The 7,995-nt window shown below is 37.2% G+C and overlaps 1 pseudogene across 1 annotated transcript; it reads left to right on the forward strand.

Annotated features, from left to right (window-relative positions):
• Positions 1–1,651: 1,651 nt before the first annotated feature.
• LOC309831944 (peptidyl-prolyl cis-trans isomerase E-like) lies at positions 1,652–2,545 on the forward strand (annotated as a pseudogene). The gene has a single exon. The product of its transcript is annotated as a peptidyl-prolyl cis-trans isomerase E-like (transcript).
• The last annotated feature ends 5,450 nt before the right edge of the window (positions 2,546–7,995 follow it).

The following is a 7,995-nucleotide window of genomic DNA, read 5'->3' on the forward strand; positions in this document are numbered from 1 at the left end:
GAATATGAATAAGAGTAAGTCTGGCTAATTTCTAAGTTTCACCCACAGAGTCCTGTCTCATGGAACTTTAGAATTAGATATCATACAGTGCAATATGTTCATTTTACAAAAGAGTCATCTCAGGTCCTCAGTTGTCTACTACCTAGATATAAAGCTGAAACTTAAACCATTAATCTCTATGAGCTAGAAATCAAACCTATAATCTCTCAGTCTAGTACTCCTGTGTGTGTATGTATCTACATATACATACGTAAAATTATACCTTTGTAAATATGGAATATAGGGTACATATATATTTATATGTCTTTTTGATATTAGAATGATAAACCTTTAGATTAAGAATTAATTCATAACATGTATTTTTACCAATATGATAGTGTAGTACCTAAATAAACAATGAAAATATTTTTGAGTTATTATTTTATATCCTATAGATATAGAATAATTTTGATTTATATTTTGTGGACTCTTGGTTATGATATAGTGTCACCTACTATGATTTTCCTTTTACTTGGAGTATAAAAATATAAATAGGATTATCCTATTTCTTAAGAAGACTTGAAATTTGATATTTTATTTCTTGCTTACTTTGTCATTATAATAGGACATTTGCTCTTTTTTCATCCAGTTAAAAACATGATTACATCGTATTTAGAGAAATAGTTTAGCTTTATTAAATGAAATATATAAATCCAGTTTTTCTATGTTAGAAATCAACTTAAAAAGAAAAGTTAAAAAATTCCATTTATAAAATCTTGCATTAGTAAACCATGTAAATATATAAATGTGCCATAAAGCCTATTAATAGGCATTTTGTTTACATATTTTTATCTCAATTATCTATGCCCACAGGACTCATTCAATCAATTTTTCACTAAGTAGTTTTCAAAATATAATTACTCTTATGGGTAGGACTATGAACAGCAGTGTCATTTACACTATAGTTCACTAATTGCACTTCGAAGCCATTATAATGAATTATACCAGTACATTCTTCAAGAAGATCAGTTAATGCTAATCATTTGTATCACATATATCACTTAGAAGAGATTCATCCATAAAAGTCTTTCCTTTATAGCCTCATTTCTTTTTAATTCTCTTGTAATGCAAGTTATAGCTGTAAATATATACAGCATGTGTTTTCTTAACCTGCTGATCTGTGGACTTTGATTCTAAGTACTGAAATCTAGAGACAAATAATATTTTATGGTAGGAGCAAAATTATTTACTTTGAGATCCTATGTAATAATTATTCTTACATAATTAAATAATTGCTATTTATAGTGATCTGTATTTGGATCAAATTTTAAGAGCTTAAATAAAATTTCATTTCCCCTAAATTTTTTTTTATCATCCTCTTCAGTGTTCCCCGACTATATTTTTACATTTTTCCTATGTTCAAGAAAGCTGGTATTTAATGTGTCTCTTAGTTAAAAATAAGTGACAAGAAGTTTTTTGTTTTTAAACCTACATATAATGGAAAGATTTTACAAATAATGAAGGCATACACTAGATTATAAGCATGCTGTTTTATCATAAAATAATTATAAAATAATTTTGTAGACCCACTATCACGACAGAAGATGACATAAATACATTGACAAAACTGTCAAAAACCTCCTTTAAAATATTACTCCTTGGTGAGAGCAAGATGGCCACTACCAAGCGAGTGTTGCGGACTTGCAGAGGAGGTGGATGACAAAGTTCTTCATGCTGCTTTTATCCCTTTTGGAGACAGCACAGATATCCAGATTCCCCTGGATTAGGAAACAGAAAAGCACCGAGGATTTGCTTTTGTTGCATTTGAGTTGGCAGAGGATGCTGCAGCAGCTGTAGACAACATGAATGAACCTGAGCTGTTTATATGGACAATTCGTGTCAATTTGGCAAAACCCATAAGGATTAAGGAAGGCTCTTCCAGACCAGTTTGGTCCGAGGATGGCTGGTTGAAGAAGTTTTCTGGGAAGACTCTTGAGGAGAATAAAGAAGAAGGGACAGAGCCTCCCAAAGTGGAAACCCAGGAGGGAGAGCCCGCTGTAAAAAAAGCCCAGTCAAACCCTCAGGTGTACATGGACATCAAGACTGAGAACAAGCCAGCAGGCTGAATCCAGATGCTCCTGGGTTCAGGCGTCGTTCCCATGACAGCAGAGAATTTCCACTGCCCGTGCACCCACGAGAAGGGCTTTGGATTCAAGGGCAGCAGCTTCCACCATATCATCCCCCAGTTCATGTGCCAGGGCTGCGATTTCACCAACCACAAGGGCACTGGGGCAAGTCCACCTACGGGAGGAAGTTTGACGATGAAAACTTTATTCTCAAACACACGGGACCAGGCCTGCTCTCCATGGCCAACTCAGGCCCAAACACCAACGGTTCCCAGTTCTTCCTGACATGTGACAAGATGGATTGGCTGGACGGCAAGCACGTGGTATTTGGGGAGGTCACGGAAGGCCTGGACGTCTTGTGGCCGATTGAGGCCCAGGGCAGCAAGGACGGGGAATCCAAGCAGAAAGTCATCATCTCCGACTGTGGGGAGTACATGTGAGAGGGCAGCTGTCAGCCCAGGGAACCAGCACTCAAGGTGTCCCATTTGCAGCAAGCAGGGCTTTGTGTCCTGGCCCTTCCTCGGGGTCAGCATGGGGCAGCTCCTCTGCAGGCATGGCCTGGGCCTCCTCTGGCTCTTCCCCAAGTGTGGCCATGGGCCCGGGTGCCGCCCTCCCCACCGTGGACGGCCGTGCGTGGCCTTTCCAGGCCAGGGCCTCTCCTGGGTCCACCAATGTGACTCCTAGACGTTTTCCTTGGTAAAATAAATTATAGTTTTTGTAAAAAAAGAAAATATATACTACTCCTTTCTAAAATTTACCTATTAAGTGGTGTTTCTGTAACTGTTATGGAAATTGAGAAAGATTCTTGTGGGAATTCTTTTTGTTATTGTCACATATATTATATGAAAAGGTAAGTATAATCTGAACACTGCAGAAGCTGATTCATTATGAAGTATTGATTTTCTATTCAAAACAATATTTTTTACAAATAATATAATTTCCTCTTAAGGAAAGAAAATTTATGTTGTCTGTTGTCATAATTTGAATTTCTGACCTCATCTTGTAAAATCAGGAGTAGAAGATAAAAAAAAGATGGCTTTGGTGAGACTTTATGAGAGAGAGTGAAAGCTGACAATAATATATGGCTGATACTGTATAAAGTTCAGATTCCATACAAGATCGTATTTAATCCTCCGCCAAATAATGCTACTGTCCCCATTTTGTATATAGTGAAACAGGCTCAGAGAAGCAACTTGCCCATTATTACACAGTTGTAAGAGATAGCAGTGGGCTTTAAAACCATTAGCCCTACACCAGAATTGTAATCTCTGTGTTATACTGAATTTTGGTGATGTGGCTATAGCAGGTTATAGTACAAAGCCTACTTGCAAAACTCCATTTTGCTGTATGGAGTTTTACCAATATACAAACTCATGTGTTTGTGTTTGCCTGATATTTGTTACACTTATACAGAGGGAATGGACCAACTTTATTGACTCTTATAAACACCCAGAACTAAGAAAATATTTAGCAGTGCTGTCTCTAAATATCTCATCATTTTAAGAAAAATGAACACCTTAAAGTGTTACTTTCCAGTTGGTATGCTTAATCATACAGTGAAATCTCACTTTAAAATATATCAAATGTGGATTTAAACCAGATTAGTTTCCCCCAAATACCTTATCCTAGTTAAAGCCCAGGAGTAGAACTTCTGTCTCCCAATGCCAGCATTGTATTTCATTCCTTTGCATTTCTGTTGCTACTACCTTATTTTTTAAAAAAATATTGGGATTTAGGATATATGTTGGGTTGTTTTGTTTTAGTTTTGTTAGAAATTCAGAGAAAGAACTATTTTATTCAGCATTCAAATGGAATGCTGGGCATAGAAGTCAGGATTTCAATTTCCAAAAATACAGTGACAGGCAATAGGTTTACCCTTTCATCTTAACCTAAAAATTGGACAAAATACATGAAACAATGGTTTTCAAATTTTGGACAACAGGCAGCACAGGATAATGATTTTTTTTTTTTTTTTTTTTTGGCTGCATTGGGTCTTCATTGCTGTGCCTGGGCTTTCTCTAGTTGTGGAGAGCGGGGGCTACTCTTCGTTGCAGTGCAGGGGCTTCTCATTACGGTGGCTTCTCTTGTTGTGGAGCATGGGCTCTAGGCACGTAGACTTCAGTAGTTGTGGCACGCAGGTTCAGTAGTTGTGGCTCGCAGGCTCTAGAGTCTCAGTAGTTGTGGCTCACGGACTTAGTTGCTCCATGGCATGTGGGATCTTCCCGGACCAGGGCTCGAACCCATGTCCCCTGCATTGGCAGGTGGATTCTTAACCACTGTGGCACCAGGGAAGCTCCAGGTTAATGATTCTTGAGAGAAGGGAAACATTGAAGAGAACCCTGTGATTTTCCTAGCTTATTGATTGGAGGCCATTTTCAGGATGCAGACCAGGTAAGGTCAATCCAAACAGAACCTGCTTGTCTTGCTGAGTTGAGGAGACAGCTCAGCAAGAGTTGGGGAGCCCAAGACAGCCAGAAATAGTTGGGCAAAATACAACAGAGGAGGAAATGTACTGAGAGATCCCCCTCAGTCTTTGGTGGGTACTGATCTATGCAGGTAGGTAAGAATAGTACCTGAAACCAGAGAAGGAACCACTAGGAAGGAGCAGGCAGAACAATCTTGAGAGCTCACATAAGTCTGGGAACAGTTTTGCATCTCTTACAGCCTGAATGGAAAGAACCCTAACATGTGAGGCGTTGAGTAGAGTCCTCACAATGGTATTGCCTTAATAGTGGATCCAAATTGGCCCTAAACTAATGGCTTCCCAGAACCCATACTAAACAAAGCTGAAAAGCAAGACTCAAAGAATCAAACTGATTCTAAACAATTTAATTGTGTCCTAGAACAAAGCTCAACTATATTTAAAGGAATACAGTAAAATCGAGAGCCCAGAAAAGTAAAAAGTAACATGTCTCACTTCTAGTGGAAAATTATCAAGCATGCAAAGAAATAGGTAATGATGACCTATAACTGGGAGAAAATTAACCAACAGAAACAGACTGAGAAATGATAGAGATGGTAAAATTAGCAGACAAGGGTTTTAAAACAGTTATTATAAATAAAATCTATATGTTTAAAAAGGGAAAGAAAAGCATGAACATGACAAGTAGAGAAAAGGATGATATAAAAAAGACCCAAACTTCTAGATGAAAAATATAACATCTGAAATGAAAAACACTCTGGCAGGAATTAACAGTAGATTAGACACTAGAGAAGAAAGATCTATTGCTTGAAAACACAGCAATACAAGCCATCTAAAGTGAAACACAGAGAGGAAAAAGACTGAAAAAAAGAGCAGAATATTAATGACAAAAGGGGCAATGATACCATGTAGTCTAATATACATGTAATTGGACTCTCCAAAATAGATGATAGAGCTCAAAAATATTTGAAGGAATAATCATCAAAGATGTTATAAATATACTAAACTCACAGATCTAAGAAGCTTGATGAAGCCCAAATAGAAGAAATATGAAATGCATACAAGTAGTCATTGTAATAAGTTATAACCTCTTTATTCTTTTTTTTTTTTTTTGCGGTACGCGGGCCTCTCACTGTTGTGGCCTCTCCTGTTGCGCTCCGGACGCGCAGTCTCAGCGGCCATGGCTCACGGGCCCAGCCGCTCCGAGGCATGTGGGATCCTCCGGGACTGGGGCACGAACCTGTGTCCCCTGCATCAGCAGGCGGACTCGCAACCAGTGCACCACCAGGGAAGCCCATAACCTCTTTATTCTAAAGAATTATTTAGATTCTATTCCCATTCTGCAAGTGAGGAACCTGAAGTCCAGAATGTTGATTTGCCCACAGTCCACAGTTTGTCTCTCAGGTACTAGTGGTCAGAGGGTATCCCTTCTTATCCTGGGCTCATTCCTGTGAGGTTTTGCTGGATGCTGGATGATACCTACAGATTCCAGAGGTCAAGAATATGTAGCTCTACATAGTTTGAGGAATTTCCACATGTTTTATTATCTTTTGCACGGTGAACTGACACTGTGCATACAAGAGGCTGAGTGCTAATGAACAACTAGGAATTGGGGGATAAAATTATTTATAAGTAACATTTGACTTGGAGTCTATGTGGGGAAAATAATAGAATAAGTAGATGAGGAAGAAAACTAGGATTGTTGTTTATTATGCATGATAAAGAAGAAAGAGCAATTTGAGAGAAGTCAATTAATTGAGGAATAAGATTGAAAGCCACAAAGCGAATGATAACAACAATATACAAAGATAAACTAGTGAATCAAAATCTCTGTAACGAGGATCCACAAATAAAGGGATGATTGATTTAGGCAGCTGTTTTTGTAGAGGTGTGTTTTTTTTGCCCCCTTTTACTATTCAGTTTTCCAACATCTATCTAAACTGCATAGCATTATCACTTCTCTATTCTAATCTCTCTCTTACTGCTTAAAATTATCACTCTTTTATTTCAAAATGTGGCTTCTTATCCTTTGATCCACTAATTGACTTTATTACCCTCAAACCCTTCTTGCCTTCGTGTGCTGCCTGATTAAAAAAAAAAATCAACTCATTCCCAATTTTTCACACTCCTCCCTCCCATTTCTTCCCCTTTCCTCTGGATATTTAGAAGCTATAGAGTGCAAAGATTCTACCTCTAAGAGAAATTTCAGTTGTTTCAAACATTGGTCTCATGAGACCCCTTATTAAATGTTGACTATAAAACGTAACTTTTGGAACAAGGACATTATGCCATGAGCAGTTGAGATTTGGGGGGGATATAGGAATTCTACTTTTTTGTGTGTGAGTCAATATTCTAGAAACTTAAATAAAACCTCCAGTATTTTTCTTTTCCAATCACCTTATCACACCAGCTTTTCCTAGAATCAGGGGGATTTTAGAATGTGGAGTTCACAATGAGTATGTGTGTAAAACTCAGAGAACAGAAATTGCATCTTTATTTTCACTAATCTGTAATGATACTTAGCATTTCCTTTACTTATGAAATTTGGCAAAAAGCCACAGTGGTGTTTGTAGTACTTATGACTTTAGCCTTAATAGAAATCTTTGATATTTTCATATTATAATTATTATGGATAACTCAAAAATGATTTACCTTCATTACTATTTTAAATTAATGTTATTAGAATTGTTGCTAGATATTGTTATTTAATGAAGTAATAAAGAATGAAATTTTATCTTTTAATAGATAAGTTTATGGCATTCATAGTGATGATGGTTTCATGAGTGTATACTTATTTCCAAACACACTGAGTTGTATGCATTAAATATCTATAGCTTTTTGTATGTTAATCATATCTCAAAGCAGTTAAAAGACTTTTGATATCAAAATTTTAATATATTTGGTTTTCTATGTATGTATTTCCTTTCATGAATTTAAAAACACTATCTGAGAAGGGGGACATGGCACAAGACAAACTGAGTCTCTACTAGATACTCTAAAACTCCTGTACTAGATAATGGTGCAGTATGATTACAAAGAAAAGGCTGTTTTGGTTTACCTGAGGCACAAGTGCCTGAGGCTACAAGTAGTCAAGTGATTTTCTTCCAAGATGATTCCACTTAGTGCCTCCTGTAAAAGCATTTTCTCAGTTTAGTATTATTTTTTATTGGAGGAAGACTGCAAAACCAGCTTTCTGTCTATCATGATCTAAGGAGCAGAGAGAACTAGTTCAAGTGATAATATGTGCTGCCCAGGGAGAGGTGCTGAACTGTAGAGAACAGAGATCTGAATTGGGAGACAGAAACAGAAGATTCAAGTCTGGGCTCAGACCCTGGGTAGGATATCTTTCCTACAGTTAGTGTTATCCTTAGAATAAAAGAATTTTGTTTGGTAATATTTAAGATGCCTTTTCTTTCTTAAATCACGTGGCTCTTCTCAAGAATATTGCTGCTCTATAGTGCTTTCAAG

This window comes from Grampus griseus (assembly GCF_964374135.1).
Source record: "Grampus griseus genome assembly, chromosome: 13".
Classification (NCBI taxonomy): domain Eukaryota; kingdom Metazoa; phylum Chordata; class Mammalia; order Artiodactyla; family Delphinidae; genus Grampus; species Grampus griseus.